Source organism: Telmatherina bonti (assembly GCF_933228915.1).
Source record: "Telmatherina bonti genome assembly, chromosome: 8".
Lineage (NCBI taxonomy): Eukaryota > Metazoa > Chordata > Actinopteri > Atheriniformes > Telmatherinidae > Telmatherina > Telmatherina bonti.
The window spans coordinates 35,438,829-35,456,847 of record NC_136626.1 but is presented as its reverse complement, the minus strand read 5'-3'; positions in this window follow the sequence as shown (position 1 = coordinate 35,456,847).

The window sequence follows — 18,019 nt, the reverse complement described above, 5'->3', positions numbered from 1 at the left end:
TAGTTGCAGATGTGGCTCTCTAATTCATAATGAACTAATAATGGTTTTGTTAGTGCAGGATTGTTTTCCTTTCCTCCCTCGCACACACATAGAAGGAGCTAATCTGTGGTGGAGGTGTGGCAGGGCAGGAGGAGATATCGCACCCTGCATGAAGCATGGGCCTTGGAATGTGTTGTTGCGAGCCAGCACGCTTTGAATGATCTCGCTCATCGAGAACGGATCTGTAAAGTTAAATAATCACTTATTTTTCCCCCGTTGGCGTGTCCCCACTCTGTATCTGAGATCCCAACTCACTATTAGCTCTCATACATAAGAGAAACCACAGGGGTCGAGTGGCCTGTTTTATGGAAAGCATTTCATCAGTCGCTGGTAATGAAGACAAAAATAACAAAGAACTGCAAATTAATAACTTCATATTCTGATTCTGAACTGATAAATGGAAAAGCTCAGAGACTACACCAACCAGATGAAAAGATGAAGATCTAAAGCATCAGAGTAACTGCTTGATCTATGCTGATTTATTTCAGCGTTAAAGAAAGAAGACTCTGTTTTATGTTTCTATTCTTTCCATTTTAAGTATAGCTTCAACATGTGCTCAGTTTATTTAGCTACAAAACAGCGTCTCATTGGCCTCTTCATCAACTTCATACCACAAATATCTAATCAGTCAATCAAGTGGCAGAATGTAGTCATGTAGACATGATGAAGACGACTTGATGAAGGTCAAACTGAGCATGATGAGGAAGAAAGGAGATTTGAGTGACTTTGAACGCAGCATGGTTGTTGGTCTGAGTGTTTACTGGGATTTTAACAGAAAACCATCTCCGGTGTTTCCGGAGAAGGTCTGAAGAAGAGAAAATATCCAGCGAGCAGCAGTTTGTCTGGACCAGAATGTCTGGTTGATGTCTTTCTCCTCTCATCTCCACCTCCAACTGGTCCAGGACGATCACTGTCTTTAGTTCTGGTCCTGATGGAGGTTTTCCTTCCTGGTTCTGGTCCAGATGGAGGTTTTCTCTCCTGGTTCTGGTCCTGATGGAGGTTTTCCTTCCTGGTTCTGGTCCAGATGGAGGTTTTCCTTCCTGGTTCTGGTTCTGATGGAGGTTTTCCTTCCTGGTTCTGGTCCTGATGGAGGTTTTCTCTCCTAGTTCTGGTTCTGATGGAGGTTTTCCTTCCTGGTTCTGGTCCTGATGGAGGTTTTCTCTCCTAGTTCTGGTCCAGATGGAGGTTTTCCTTCCTGGTTCTGGTTCTGATGGAGGTTTTCCTTCCTGGTTCTGGTCCTGATGGAGGTTTTCTCTCCTGGTTCTGGTCCTGATGGAGGTTTTCCTTCCTGGTTCTGGTCCTGATGGAGGTTTTCTCTCCTAGTTCTGGTTCTGATGGAGGTTTTCTCTCCTAGTTCTGGTTCTGATGGAGGTTTTCCTTCCTGGTTCTGGTCCAGATGGAGGTTTTCCTTCCTGGTTCTGGTCCTGATGGAGGTTTTCTCTCCTGGTTCTGGTTCTGATGGAGGTTTTCTCTCCTAGTTCTGGTTCTGATGGAGGTTTTCCTTCCTGGTTCTGGTCCTGATGGAGGTTTTCCTTCCTGGTTCTGGTCCAGATGGAGGTTTTCCTTCCTGGTTCTGGTTCTGAATGCAGTCTATTGGTGTCCTGAACTGTAATTATTTGTATGAATCGGTTCATATAAACAGTTATCAGAAACTGGACTGCTGTGGATCACGTCATGAATCTGTTTTAACTGGATTATAATTGGACTGCAGTGAATTTGATTGAGTCTGGAAAAGAACCTTTGGTGACTTTGCTGTGAACTTGCAGCACTGAAATAAAGCTGACTTAAATTAATTACCATTGAAATGGAAAATGGTTTTCACCTCCATGCAATCGCACCTTTTCATTTTTACCTTTTCAAGGTTCTACAAAGCAGTTTCCTGGAGTTTCTCGTTCACCAGTACGTATGCACTCTGCAGGATCCCCACTTCCCATTCCTAAGGCCCACAGACCAGCAGAACTTCAATGTTTCCCTGCTGCGACACACTTGACGGCTCAGTAGCAGACTGTAGTGCTTACCAGAGATCCATTTCATTTTAATCAGGTGTGTTGCAGCAGGGAAACCTCTAATACCTGCAGGATAGTGGACCAGGGTCCAGTCATCTGTTGCTTTCTGACGTGGTTGGGTTCAGTGTCACATCCTGCTGGATGGACCACTCAACCAGCTGAGTGGATGCTTGGTGGTGAAGAAGCTTGCATACTGGGCATACTGGGAGCAGCACAGAGTGAATCCTAAGGGTCATATAAACCTCCCATAAGCTGCTTAGCTAATGACTAACAAACAACCAGTTATGTAAATGTCAGGATCAGAAGTCTCTTCATCTGCTCATCAGATGCAACACCAGTCAGCTCTTCCAGAACAAAACAAAGCAAATGAATCTGCTTATGAGTTTAAACTCCACAGTCGATGCCAAACAGCCTTGCAATGTTTTATGTTTTGAGCAGCTTATTTTTGTGATTTATCTGTTTGGATTTGACCAATCACCTCTGTCCAAATCAAGCTCTGAGGAAAATGGGAAAAAGGTCTGACTGTTGATGGATCATGTTTTAAATTGATCTCCACTGCGGTCAGAGAAAATGACCTCTGTAGTGCATCAGAACTCAGAAGTAAAGCCTAATACTTGAAATGTTGGAAATTATATCAACTGTTGAGTTTATGCTGCAGTCCTGCCGTATTATAAAGCTCTTACATTCCCATTATTTCACCATGCAGACTACACACACTTTGAAAAAAAGGCCTGAAGCTTGTTGTCGTTTCAGCTGATCGCAGATCAGAAAGTGCGTTGACGTGCAAAGAGCAAAGCTGCAACACGTGTGGCGTCAAGTATTAAATTAAAATGTCGTGTTGCTTCCTTCAAAGATTTCACCTCCTAACTTTGATGTCTGACCTGTGAGTAAGGCAGGAATGAAGCTGCATGCTCGCTGTGTTTTTGCTGCATGTGTGTGTGCAGCTTTCTCATTAGGGACTTTCACCCCCGCAAAAGATTTCGTAATAAGGAAAACAAGGGCGATAAAGAAAATGAAAGAAAGAGAGAAAGCAGGAGGAAATCCAGAGGTAAAGAGAACTGGGGACATTGTAATTAGTTGCACCTGTTTCCTTTAACCCAGCTCCAGTTTCCCTCTACAATCGCATGCAGATTACCCATCAAAGCCCCCTCTTCGCTGCCTCTGCTCAATGGATCCTTTGTTGCCAGTTGTCAGGGAGGCGGCCCACAAAAGTATGTAACACAAGCAGGCCACATTGCTCTGGATCTTACAGTACATGTAAGCCTCTGCCAGCCGCAGTAAGAATAATAGGGAGACAAGGAGTCTGCAGCACTGTCTCTGCAACTGAGACAACCCTGGTACTTTTTAGGGGTGGGAGGGCTGACCACAACAGTTGCATCATCTGTCAACACTTGTATTAGCTTGTGTTAGCGCTGTCATGCAGGACTGAAAGGTTTTCCTGTATGCATGTCCTTTCCTTCTCAGCATCAGTGTGCAAACACAAAAAGTAGATACATAAAAAGCATAGGAGTACTGGAGACTTAGCATGAATCTTTTAGGCTAAATCTGCACGAAAAGATATTAATACTCAAATGATTACAAACTCCTGGAGGTTTTTATTAACACCAATTCATATTTTTCAAAGGATCTAATCAAATCTGGACGTCTTTGTTCTTGCAGCTCATTATAAACTCATGCTCGGCATCAAGTTTTAAGTTAATTACATGAAGGTTATTACAAATTACAGAGGAGGCTATAACGTTTCCAACAATCACATCGGATTGATTTCTGAGGCATTAAATACTGGCCAACATATACAAGAGTTGGAATAAGTTGCAAGAGGTTGAACATGATCTGATCAGATGTTTTGATAGAAGACCAGTTAAAGAAACGTCAACATACTGCGAGACCAATTAAACAAGAGAAATTATGGGTTTGTTTCATGTCAAAACACTTGAGTTCAGATTCCTTTGTTTAAAGTTTGCTGTTTAAATTATGTGTCACATTGCAGATGCAAGGCTCAAAGACACAGACGGATGCAGGAATAAGGTTTTAATGTACAGAACTTTTGGATTCATACAAATTATGCACAAAATGTGATAATCTGGCAAAGTGGAAGTGAAAACTGCTTCCTGGAACATAATAATGAGTTCACCACTCCAACGGTCTCCACAGTCACCAGATCTCAGCCCAGCAGAGCAGGCATCCCCAACTCCGGTCATCAAGACCCACTGTCCTGCTAAGTAGTTGTTTTCCTGCTTCAGCTCACTTGTCCAACAAAGGGTTTCTGCTTTTGTCATATACTTCTATAAAGACGCATCTGAAAAACCACTGAATGCTAACAGAAAATCTTCTCCGCAATATTTAATGTGTCTCAAAATGTGTTTCCATGATCATTTTTCATTTTGATATTTCTGTTTTCTGGTTTAGATTTACGCAATTTATGACAGCGAGAATTAAGGTAGGGGTATTATGTGACAGGCAGACAGACAGGAGGACAGACATCCAGGCAGATAGATAGATAGATAGACAGACAGACAGACAGACAGATAGATAGATAGACAGACAGACAGACAGACAGACAGATAGATAGATAGATAGACAGACAGACAGACAGACAGACAGATAGATAGATAGATAGATAGATAGATAGATAGATAGAAAGATAGAAAGATAGATAGATAGATAGATAGATAGATAGATAAATAGATAGATAGATAGATAGATAGATAGATAGATAGATAGATAGATAGATAGATAGATAGATAGATAGATAGATAGATAGATAGATAGATAGATTATGGACGTTAGGCTCCATAATTACTGGTTTGTCTATTTTTCCACCAGTTCACCACATGATTGCAAACAGCTGGCGAAGTCACACTTTGGTCGTGTTTCTAATCCCAGATCAACCAGTCCTCTTCACAGCTGCTGCTGCAGGCTAATTCCTTCATTTAAAAAAAAAGCCGTCCTTGATTAGGCTATCATCAAGATCATTTAGCGTTTCTACCAGAGAAGCAAAAGGAGGGGTGACGTCGATGTGGTGGCGCGGAGGTATTTTCTGTCATTGAATTGGATGCTGACAGGTTCACATGCTCACCTCGAGGAATGTATCTGACAATGAACGGCGCAGTGGAGGCAGGACGTAAAGGGAAGAGAGACCTTCTGCATTCAAGCGCTAATTAGAAAAATTAGAACTATGAAAGGCAGCGAGTGATCTAGGCCTTCAACCTACGCCTGTGTACCGCTGTAGCAGCACAAAGAGGAGGCAACAATGAGCACTGGGGAGGAGGAGGGGGATAAATAATTTAATCCATTATCTACTCTGCAAAGCTCATCAGCACTGCTACACAATGGCCACGATTGAATTGCTGATTGCATTTCTCTCCTACCCTCCAGGAGAAAATGCCCATGCTCTACTATGTTCTCTCCTGCCTGCCAGCACAACCAACAGCAAGAGAAAGAGGGAGTGGGAGGGAGAGGCAGAGGAGTGTAGAGTGTCTTCCACCAAGGTCAAACTACAATACAACAATCTAATTAAGAGTATCAGAGAGTTTCCTGTGAGGGGTCAACCTCCCTGTTGTGCTCACAGGCTTATGGTGTTCATTATGCATCACATCGAGTACTCCTTCATGTAAATGATGGATGTGATGCTAATTAAGTCTTTACTTCATTTTTTCACCAATATTTCTTTTAAATGATCCATAAAAAGAGCTGTAGCTTTCTTCTTTGTGCCTCAGATTAACCAGCTGTAAATCTGCTCGGATTGAAAGGCTTGTCTGTCTGTCTGTCTGGAGATGAGATTAAATCAAGAAAGGATCCTTTTTTTTATATACCTGAAGGCAAATTAAATATATTTATTCTTTTACAAAACTAGTATAAGAATAGTTTAATTTAAAAAAAAATCAACATATTAAAATGAGCAGAGTTGTACTGTAATAATATTTCATTGGACCACCATTAGCCGTGTTTCCAACATTGTTCTGTGTCAATTTTTATTCAACAAGCTTCTGCGTTAGATTTATTTCCATCTATTGTTGCATTTGTTTTTTCTAAGTTCTTGTATTGATTATGAAGAGTCTGACCTCTGCACCAGGCTTCTCCAGCACATCCCAAACATTCTCTGTGTGCTTCAGGTCTGGACTCTGTGGAGGCCAGTCCATGTGAGAACATGTCTCCTGGTCCCTGAACCACTCTTTCCAAATCCCACCCCATGAATCCTGGTGTGTCTTCTTGGAATCGACTGACCTCATGATGTCTACATCACTTCCTCTGCCTCCTGTCTTAAGGCCCATTTCATAGAGTCATCTTTTATATGGTTGTTTACTCAGTAAATCCACTAGAGGGCAGTGGTGAGTTCAGAGTTCATTCCGCTTTTTGATGGCGGTTGGTAGCGGTAATGCACCACTACAAAGTCGTTTACAACCATCCAAAAACACCAGAAGAAGAAGAAAACCGCAAAGGTTTTCTTGTGTGTCTTGTTCAGCTGCTTTTTAACTGGCGGTTAGTGTCTCTGTTCCTTTTTTCTCTGGTTTGTTCCTTTCGCTGGTTGCGTTTCAGCTACCCTCCCGATTTCTGTGGTACTGCTCCATTTTTTTCCTCGAGTGACAGATACCTAAGCTCCTTAAAAACAGATAAAATATGCATATCCAATGCAGGAGATGGACAGGTCTGTCTGTGTATCCGTCTTCCACATTGAGGATTAACCCTGATGCTACTATGTCTCTGGAACAGGGCACATCTGGACTCATCAGACCACATGACCTTCTTCCAGCTCCAGAGTCCAGTCTTTCTGCTCCCTAGCAAACTGAAACCCTTTTCTCTGGTTCTCCTGGTTGATCAGTGGGTTTCATCTGGCTCCACAGCTGTTCACATTGTTCATGTGGAAACATTAAACATGGCCCTGAGTTCTACTGTTGTTTTTCTTCCATCTGAAGTTATCACCCACCACCATCATCAGGGTTTTTACTTCCTGGAAGATGATGGTTCCTCATTATCCTTCCAGTTTTTAATAGTGTGTTGGACAATTCTGAACCCAGTTTTAGAAGCGTCTGCATCTCCTTCCATGTATCTTTGCTTGATGCCAATGATCTGACCTTTCTTAACAGACTAACATCTCTGCCACGACCACTGGATGTGTCTTCCCACATGGTTCTTTCAGAAATGGGAAGGTGACTGCTGCGTCATTTAGGTTTAAATACCTTGTAGCATCTCGAACATCATCATCCATCGTCTCTACATGACTTCATCCCTAGGGTGGGATTATATATATATGAGCTTATGCTTCTACCCACTCCTTCTGAACATTTTGTCATATGTTTTGTTTCTATATTTGTTTTTAGATTTGTCATTATATTCAAATAAACTTTCTATACCGAACCAAACCAAACCAATCTTCATCCATGCAGGAACTATCCAATAAGAAGCTCTTGCCTGCTTATTCACATCCAGATGGTGTGGTATTTCCTGGTAGGGCGATGTACTTCTGGTTAACTCTGACTGTAGAGTCGGTCTTCGTCTACAGCAGGAAACATGTGGGGTCTTCACTCGTAGTTAGTTGATGTACTGGACTTGAACTTTTCCCTCTTGCACCACAATGTCACAAATATTGGGCAAATAAGTAAAATATTTCATGAAATAATGTGAACAAACTCAATCCTGATCATTTGGTCGACGTTTTACCTTATTTGGTTTACTATAATGCAATAAATTCTGCTTAACAGGTTATCACAATAATTTACAGCTATCAGAGGATAAGTTAATGGATTGATAATCTCAACTCTCACCAGCGGTGCCCTTGACACACACTTGTAGTTCAGTGAGGAGACAGACTGCTCTGACATTTTGTGTTGTTATTCATGCTGCTTAGTTAAGCGATCTTGCTTTGTGAAAGGAAAGGTCAGGCCATCACCAAGGTCAAGTGGACCTCCTTTATAATTACATCTGTATTCCCCTTGTACATTTTATCCAACAACTGCTGCAAAGATTGTTGTCTTTGAGTGTCTGATGTATTTTTTCTTTATCTCTTAAGGTTATCTATAAAAAAGAAAGAAAATGTCCGGAGTAACGATGTAAGCAGTAGATGTAAAATGAAGACCTTCTTCCATTTATGGCTGTAAATATTTTCTTCATCACTGAGAAACTGCTGTATCTGAGTCACAAAACTAAAGAAAGCATCCGCCGCGCAGACATTCAACCTGACTGCTACTAGAGTTTTTTTTTTTGGGAATGTTTAAACTATCCTTCAGAGACACGGATAAAAACACTGATAGCCTGTGCACAGTTAGACAGATTACCCGGAATGTTCTGCTTCCTTTCACATGTCCTGTTAAACAAATGGCCTTTTTATTCATCTCCAGATCCAGTTCTAACTCTGCTACTTACAGCTCCTGCAGACAAATGCTGCATGTGTGTCAGGATCTGAAATACGTGGAGCAGCCTGAGCAGTTGCTGCTCTCAGTCGTATGAATCCTGTTGGTGCTTTAGCTTTGCTCTGTGATGGAAAAAATCAAGTCTAAAGATTAAATTTGTGCTGATTAAATGTGTTTCTTTGATGCTACTGCGTGAAGTCGGCACATCCTACCAACCTTTTAGCTACTTAACATTAAACCAACATCTACAAACAAGCAGTGTGTGGTTTTTGATGACTACCCAGTGTGCATAATACAACAAAAGTGTGGTCTGGTTGATCAGATCCTGGTGGTCTTGTTGATCAGATCCTGGTGGTCTGGTTGAGCAGATCCTGGAGGTCTGGTTGAGCAGATCCTGGTGGTCTGGTTGAGCAGATCCTGGTTGATCAGATCCTGGTGGTCTGGTTGAGCAGATTCTGGTGGTCTGGTTGATCAGATCCTGGAGGTCTGGTTGATCAGATCCTGGAGGTCTGGTTGATCAGATCCGGGAGGTCTGGTTGATCAGATCCTGGAGGTCTGGTTGATCAGATCCTGGAGGTCTGGTTGATCAGATCCTGGCGGTCTGGTTGATCAGATCCTGGAGGTCTGGTTGATCAGATCCTGGAGGTCTGGTTGATCAGATCCTGGTGGTCTGGTTGAGCAGATTCTGGTGGTCTGGTTGATCAGATCCTGGAGGTCTGGTTGATCAGATCCTGGAGGTCTGGTTGATCAGATCCTGGAGGTCTGGTTGATCAGATCCTGGAGGTCTGGTTGATCAGATCCTGGAGGTCTGGTTGATCAGATCCTGGAGGTCTGGTTGAGCAGATCCTGGTTGATCAGATCCTGGTGGTCTGGTTGAGCAGATTCTGGAGGTCTGGTTGATCAGATCCTGGCGGTCTGGTTGAGCAGATCCTGGTTGATCAGATCCTGGTGGTCTGGTTGATCAGATCCTGGAGGTCTGGTTGATCAGATCCTGGAGGTCTGGTTGATCAGATCCTGGAGGTCTGGTTGATCAGATCCTGGTGGTCTGGTTGATCACATCCTGGAGGTCTGGTTGATCAGATCCTGGTGGTCTGGTTGATCAGATCCTGGAGGTCTGGTTGATCAGATCCTGGAGGTCTGGTTGATCAGATCCTGGAGGTCTGGTTGATCAGATCCTGGAGGTCTGGTTGATCAGATCCTGGAGGTCTGGTTGATCAGATCCTGGAGGTCTGGTTGATCAGATCCTGGTGGTCTGGTTGATCAGATCCTGGTGGTCTGGTTGATCAGATCCTGGAGGTCTGGTTGATCAGATCCTGGTGGTCTGGTTGATCAGATCCTGGAGGTCTGGTTGATCAGATCCTGGAGGTCTGGTTGATCAGATCCTGGTGGTCTGGTTGATCAGATCCTGGAGGTCTGGTTGATCAGATCCTGGTGGTCTGGTTGATCAGATCCTGGAGGTCTGGTTGATCAGATCCTGGTGGTCTGGTTGATCAGATCCTGGAGGTCTGGTTGATCAGATCCTGGTGGTCTGGTTGATCAGATCCTGGAGGTCTGGTTGATCAGATCCTGGAGGTCTGGTTGATCAGATCCTGGTGGTCTGGTTGATCAGATCCTGGTGGTCTGGTTGATCAGATCCTGGAGGTCTGGTTGATCAGATCCTGGTGGTCTGGTTGATCAGATCCTGGAGGTCTGGTTGATCAGATCCTGGAGGTCTGGTTGATCAGATCCTGGAGGTCTGGTTGATCAGATCCTGGAGGTCTGGTTGATCAGATCCTGGTGGTCTGGTTGATCAGATCCTGGAGGTCTGGTTGATCAGATCCTGGTGGTCTGGTTGATCAGATCCTGGAGGTCTGGTTGATCAGATCCTGGCGGTCTGGTTGATCAGATCCTGGAGGTCTGGTTGATCAGATCCTGGAGGTCTGGTTGAGCAGATTCTTGATCTTTTTCTCCCATCCAGAACGGGGGTGAATATAGGCTTAAAGAAGACCTGGTGTGTGAGCAAACAGACACACATCAGTCAGCATCATTTATACTTGCTTTGAACTACACAATAAATGATTTGAGACTATTTATATTATAGTTTTTTCTGTTCAATATGTTGATATAATAAATATATCTCTTTACATTAACCTAATCAAAGTGGACTTTCCGAGCAAACGGACCACGATGAGAATAAAAAGGGCTGATGTGAATGTATCCTGAGAGTCTCTACCTCTCTGAAATGCTCCTCTTATACCCAGTCATGCTACTAGCCTGTTGCTAATTTCATTTAATCTCCTCCATTTGTTACTTTTCCAGCCTTTTGTTGCTCCTGCTTCAACATTTTGAAGATGTGTTGCTGCATCAGATTCACAATGAGCCCACAAGTCTCAGTTTCAACATCTGATATGTTTTCTTTGTTTCCCTGCTGCAACGTATATGACTCACTTTTGGTTCAATAGCAGATTTATTCAGAGCTTGTCAGATCAGGTGTGAATCAGGTGTGCTGCAGCAGGGAAACATCTAACACCTCCCGGATGGTGGGCCATGAGGACCAGCATTGGGGATCACGTTGTACTGGGAATAAAATATGTTCTGATGGAAATCACTGCATTATGCGTTTATTTACGTTTTGCACCATTTGGTTCTAACTTTGTGGGAATTGGACATTACTATAATAAGCTAACTATGCATAGATAACTTCTTTATAATACCAGTGATCAGCATTGTCATTGTCAAATTAGGGGTTAGCATATGTGGACAATGAGCTTAAAGTACCAATGTGCCTCTGAAATTGTGCACATGACTGATAATCCTCTGAATAATTTTCTCTTAAAGGTGAAAATCCATATTGTTGCTTATGTTTTCATTCCTTTAAGCATTGCAAGATAAAAAAAAAAGTATGACTTATCAATGCTAAGAACTGTAGCAATAAATAGCCTTGCGTAGCTGCTAGTTGATAGCAACACACTCTTGCACTAAACTGGACATAATCTTCCCTTTTTGGTGTATTCTGCTGGTCGCTAGCTGGCTAGCTTTAGCATAGCCGTTGGGTCTTTGCAGTTTACTCAGTATGTTACCAATGTCAGATTCAATGCAGACTAGAAGAAGTAATCAGATTTAGGATAGTTTGCCATCTGTCCTCTGTCAGATGTTTGTAACAGTCAAAAAGGCAAAGCAGCCAAATGAAAGAATCTACTGATGCTTTCTGATAGCACACATAATTCCCTCTCCTTATTAACTGCAGTCTGTCATCTGCACCCGTCTCCACTATAAGAAAATTAGGGACACTTGTGGCATTCTTGGCTTAGAGCCTCTGACATGCTGGCTTAATTTTACCTTTCATTTCATCGTTAAGTATTCTTATTAAAGATGGAGAAAAGTAGTACACATAATGGTCTCCTTTCGCCAAACGCTTGAAGGTCCTGTCCACAGTCCCAGTGAGGGGCAGTCAAGCTGCCTCTGCTCTGCTCTGTTTGTTTTATAGAGCAGTGGTAGAACCACTTTGAGGTCAGTTAGCTGCAGTAGGAAAAATAAAATCTTTATTGACAAAAAAGGTCATTATTTTGCACACATTGTCAGCAATAATAAGACTAAAATGCTCTGCAACAGACTTCCATTAGACTTACATCAGAGCAGCTAGTATTGCAGCAGAGAAAAAAAATCACACAAAAAAGCCCAAAATGTCTCCTTTCACATCACATTATGGAACTCAATTCACAGATCCTGAATTAATTTGAGTGCTGTCATTATGCAAGCACAGCACAAAGTGTCCAAGACCAAGTGAATCTATTTATAGCAATCAGGGCCTGAGAGCCAAGTGCGCCTAATGGTGTCATTTGTATTGTTAATGGTAATGCACTCTTAGTTTGTTCCATTTGGCTTTGCACAGGTGCATTAATGGGAGCTTTGTGATGCGTTTCAGTTGCACCGGCTGCTGTGTAAAGTCTTTCAGCAGCACTACGGCGTCCTCTAGTGGATCAGAGTCTTAAAGCACAGACTGGAGTCCAGGTTCAGGAGGAAAGCAGGTTATTTTTGCGAATTGTCTTGGAAATGATAACTAAGTTTTTTCAATGCAACAAGACGACCTGCAGTAAACCAACAGCTGCAACAGCAACACAGTATTTTGAAATATCGTGTTCCTAATTAACCTTCAAGCTCATCATCCACAATCAATATAGACTGTAGCCTTTTTTTCTAATTGAGATGAAGTAATTATCAGACTGTATTCATCTCGTTAATGAAACAATGTTCCAATATGCCTGCAGCAAAACTGTTAATTGAGTTCTATTTTCTGAGACAGGAAGTCTCTCCTTGTGTCCATGGCCACTGAGCGTCAAATGTGGATTGGGGGCCTTTGTGCTTCTCTGTGTGGACACAAGAACAGGCTGTGGACTGGTGGAGCGTGCGCTCTCCCCACAGACGGTCTCCTCCTCCCCCCGTCTACTCTACCATCAGAGAGAAGGAAAGAATTTGTAATACAGCTGACTCGTGCAGATCATCTCGTCCCAGCCTGTTATTTCACGGTCTCAGTGGTTAAGTACTCCCTGTTGAGTAAGATATAGCGAGGCAATTATTCTGTAATTATTAAGCCAAAAGATGAGGAAAACGAGTCAAGAGTTACTGAGCTGATGTGATCCACTGGAGAAATCCTTAAAGAACAAAAGCAAGCCAGATATACATAAACCGACCGCTTTAACATGTCCCCCTATAGGTTGGACCCCTTTTTTTTCCAGAACTGCATTAATTTGTGGTGTCAAAGACTAAACCGGGTGTTGAAAATTTTCCTCAAGAGATTTTTCTCCAAATTGACATGAAGCATCACACTGTTGCTGCTAACCACAATGAGAATGTCCCACATCACGATTAAAAAATACCTATTCTACCACATCCATGATGAAATCTCCTGTTCCACCTCATCATGATGAGAATCTCTGAGACATTTCTTGTGACATGGTTCATCATCCTGCTGGAAGTATCCATCAGAAGATGCTAAAAATAGTTGGACCTCATAAACTCACCAGACAAAAACAGTACATATTGGAACAGCTTTATTTCCGACTCTAATTTCATTATCAAATTACTTATTGTGAATATTTTTTACCGCCTGATAATTAAACTACTTTTGCAATGTTTACTATATTTTCATTGAGGCCCCTATAATAGGTCACTGTTCAGTTTTCTTCTTTGGTGCCATGTTGCCAGTATTCAGTCTTGTTCCAGATGTGTTGCATCATTTAAACATGACGGGAAAACAACAGGGACAAAAGCAAAAGACATTTCAGTAACAAGTTCCCACTCACCGTCCTGTCCTTGTATATATCCAGCAATACTAGGAAAGTTGTGGAATTGTAAGCAGAATTATGTCTCTTCATAAAGCATGATTTTGTATGATAAATAAGTAAGATACAGGAAGCACTGGAGCTTCTTTCTTTATAATTTAGCCAATTCAAACATCTCCTATGACTACTAATTGGCCATTTCATTAAGTTAGAACATGTCAAAGCTGAATTAACTAGAAGAAGACTTGGTCTTGTTGTCCTTCCCAACCATTGTAGAAATTGGCTTCATTAACACCTGAAATTTGAAACTTCTTGTAATTTTTTCAGTATGACAGAGAAATGGTGAACAAGTGCATCTCTACTTATTGTGTGTTTTGGCACAAAGAGTACAGTTGTACCATCACAGCACAGCAAGAACTGACTTTGTCTAAGACATTAAGAAGTCAAGAAGTTTAACTTGGTTAGTCTGTGAAAAAAACACGATTGTGCCAAAGAAGTGAAGATGGTGTTGACTTATACCTCACTGTCGTATGCAGCATCCAGAAGCTGTAGCTAGAAAAGAGTCCATGCCTGTTATCGCAGCAACTAGAGGAGCCACTGGTGGTGACTGTAGGAGATCTTTCAGAAGTGGTCATCACCCACAGGAACCAATAGCTGAGGGGTTAAAGGAGCTGTGGTTGCTGAAAGAAGCTGAAACTGGAGTGTGAGAGGACTTTAGGAAGGCTGTGAAGACGTGCTTTTTGTTGGTATCAAAACATTTCTGTCAAACTATTTAGGAAGCTTATTGCATTTGGTCTGAGTGAAGAATTATTGACCTAAAGAAGGGAAAAGGTTGAGTCCTAGGAGGGTCTGATTTGTCCTCTGTTGAACAGGTAGTGTGGGGACTGCTGACCGCTCCATCACCTTGGCAGGGGTTGCTGGGTCCTTAAACGCTCCCTGGCTGTAAAACATGGAGTATTAATGAGATTTAACTTCAGATGCACCCTCCCTGAGCTGCCACTTGGTTATTGTGGTGGAGGGGTTTGTGTGTCCTGAAGATCCTAGTAGCTATGTTGTTGGTTGCTTTATGTCCCTGGTAGGGTCACTCATGGTAACAGGTGTCAAGGGGAGGGACCAGACTAAGTGCGGCTCAGAGACCCCTATGATAATGACAACTATTGGCAAAAACGTTCCCTTGCCCGGATACAAGTCACTGGGGCCCTCCTCTGGAGCCAGGTCTGGGGGTGGGGTATGAGAGCGAGCGTCTGGTGGCCAGGCCTTTGCCCTTTGGGGTCCGGTCAGGCTCAGCCTGAAAGGGTTACATAAGCCCCACCTACCATGGGCTCATCATTTACGGGAGGGGCCGTAGGGGTCGGGTGTAATGTGAGATGGCAGCAGCAAGAAATGGGGACCCTGGTGGTCCGATCCTCTGCTGCAGACACTGGCTGTAAGGATGTGGAACATTACCTCTCAGGCAAGGAAGGACCCTGAGCTCGTGCGTGAGGTTGAGCGATCCCAGCTAGATATAGTCGAAATCCCCTCAACACATGGCGTGAGAGGCACCGAGCGGGTGTGGGCATTTTCATTGGCCCCTGGCTTGGTGCCTGCACGTTGGGGTAGCTTCCCTCCACCTTTGGGTGGGGGCACGGGTCCTGACTGTTGTTTGTGCTAATGCACCGAACAGCCGTTTAGAGTACCCACCCTTTCTGGAGTCCTTGGAAGTAGCATTGGAGGGTGCTCCCTCTGGGGACTCCCTTTTTCTGCTGGGGGACTTCAATGCTCACGTGGGAAATGACATTGAGACCTGGAGGGTAGTAATTGGGAGGAATGCCCCGCCCCTGCCTACATCCCCCAGGAGGGGGGCCTCAGCAGAAGCCATCTCCTGCTTAGCCTGTTGATACATATCAGCTACCTCCAGGGTCCCACGGGCCAAAAAGCCTGGACCCGCAAAGCCTGGCCCCATTGGTCACCGGCCTGGCTGACATGCCTCTGCAGCATCGCGTGGACATTGTGGACAGTGCCTCTGGACTGGCAGACCAGGGTGGTGGTCTCCCTCTTCAAGAAGGGGGATCGGAGGGTGTACTCTATCGGTGGATCACACTCCTCAGCCTCCTTTTACGGACAGAATTTCTAGGCGCAGCTGAGGTGTTTAGGGGATCCGGTTTGGTGACCTCAGGATTGGGTCTCCCCTTTTTGCTGATGATGTGGTCCTGTTGGCTTCATCTGGTCGTGATCTCCAGCTCTCGCTTGGGCGATTTGCAGCCGATTGTGAAGTGGCTGGGATGAGAATCCAGCTCCAAATCCGAGACCATTGTCCACTTCGAGTCGGAACTGAGGTCCTGCCTAAAGTGGACAATTTCAAATATCTGGGGTTCTTCTTCACAAGGTAGGGAAGGATGGACCGTGAGATTGACAGGCGGATTGTTGCGGCGTCTGCAGTAATGCAGACTCTGTGACGATCTGTCGTGGTGAAGGAGCTGAGCCAGAAGGTGAAGCTCTCGATTTACCAGTCAATCTACGTTCCTACCCTGACCTATAGTCATGAGCTGTGGGTCGTGACCAAAAGTACGAGATCTCGTATACAGGTGGCTGAAATGAGTTTCCTCCGCAGGGTGGCTGGGCTCTCCATTATAGATAAGATGAGAAGCTCAGTCATCCGGGAGGAGATCAGAGTAGAGCCGCTGCTCTTCCACATCAAGAGGAGACAGTCTAGGTTGCCTGGGCATCTGGTTAGGATGCCTCCTGGACGCCTCTCTTGTGAGGTGTTCCAGGTACGTCCCTGCGGGAGGAAAACCTGAGGAAGACCCAGGACATACTGGAATTATATCTCTCGGATGGCCTGGGAACGGAGCTGGTAAATGTGGCTGGAGAGAGGGAAGTCTGGGCTTCCCTCCCTCCCTGCTTAGGCTGCTGCCCCCGCGACCTAACCCGAGAGAAGCGGCAGAAGATGGATGTATGAATGGAACTTCAGATCCTGAAAGATGTGGATGTTAAGGTCTTGCCTGGCACACTTCTTCATTGTCAAATGGAGGTAAAAGAGCCACCTGTGTAGCTGTAACCAATGCCGTTATATCCTACAGCCGACTAACCTCATCTTAGAGACGAGAATTAGCTGAATGCCACAGCTACGTAATAGCATACGCCATCGCAGCTCACCAAACCTTCCTTAAAGTCGATCTGAAACATGACTCAGAAATGAAGGAGAGTGGTGGTCATCCAGCAGTTCATGGTCTTTCTATTTGGTGTGTTACTGTTTATTACGTAAAGAAGATGGGCCTTAATCAAGAGGAGGTTTTAGGCTGCAACAAAAATCACTGTAAAATGCAATTCCTGCTTTGTTTTTATGCACAGAAAGTGCAATCAAAGGATTGGAGCATGTCAAGTTCCACCCTTTCGGGCTGGGTCGGTTATATTGGTACTCAAATCATAGGATCCCAAAAAAGTAGGTGTTGGGTCCAATTTTAGGGTACCCATCCCAATTTTTTGCATGGAAACGCAAAGGGATGCATCCTGACCTGCACCTGCTGTTGGAAACAAGGCTATTGACAGTGAACCAGACCTTTACCCTCAAGGAGCTGCTACAGGGTCTGAGGAAAGTTTGACCATCCAGTTCATATCTGGTTTGTGGAGAAAGTTTCACAGGAGTATTTGCTGTCAGGATGTCGAACAGAAACCTGTATCTGCATCCTGGGCACAAAGTCAAGCTTGGTTACAGTTTGCTGAACTCTGAGGAGCTCATGCATCCAAGGGAGTTGATCACTCACACGTTACCTACAGCAGTGTGCGTGTGCAATAATTGGACAGTCTACATCAAGCGAGGTTTAACAAACATTTTTTCTGCACTTTGCATGCCATATTGTAACATTAAACCCCAAAGGGAAATGAAAGCGACAGAAATGTTGATTATAGTTTCCTGTTTAGCATGAATAGATTTTTACATGCGACTCCAGCTGTAGTTAATGTTGTAGGAAACTTTTAACTCCAGAGTTTTTCTTCTCATTCATTCGTCTCGGTTGCTGTGATGCGCCTGCCGTTGGGAAAGCGGCTCGGGAAAAGTCGCGACAGAACTCTAGCACTAAATGATATCTGTTAGATCCTGAACATTCAGCGTTTTTTTTTTTTTGTTTTTTTTTAGAAAGAATTGAACTTGTTTACATTGTGGTTAAAATGCCTTCATGTGACAAAATTAAAACAATGCCATGACATAAATTGAAATGAAGTGAATGGAGGGTTGCATAATCAACGAGATTGAAATGTTCCTTGTTAGATCCAGGACCTGTTTTGAGGAATCAAATTTCATGGGATAAAATAAAATAGCAATTAAATAAACTCAATAGATCCAACATATGAGCCCAAATCAACAACTTTTTTATAAAATAAGATG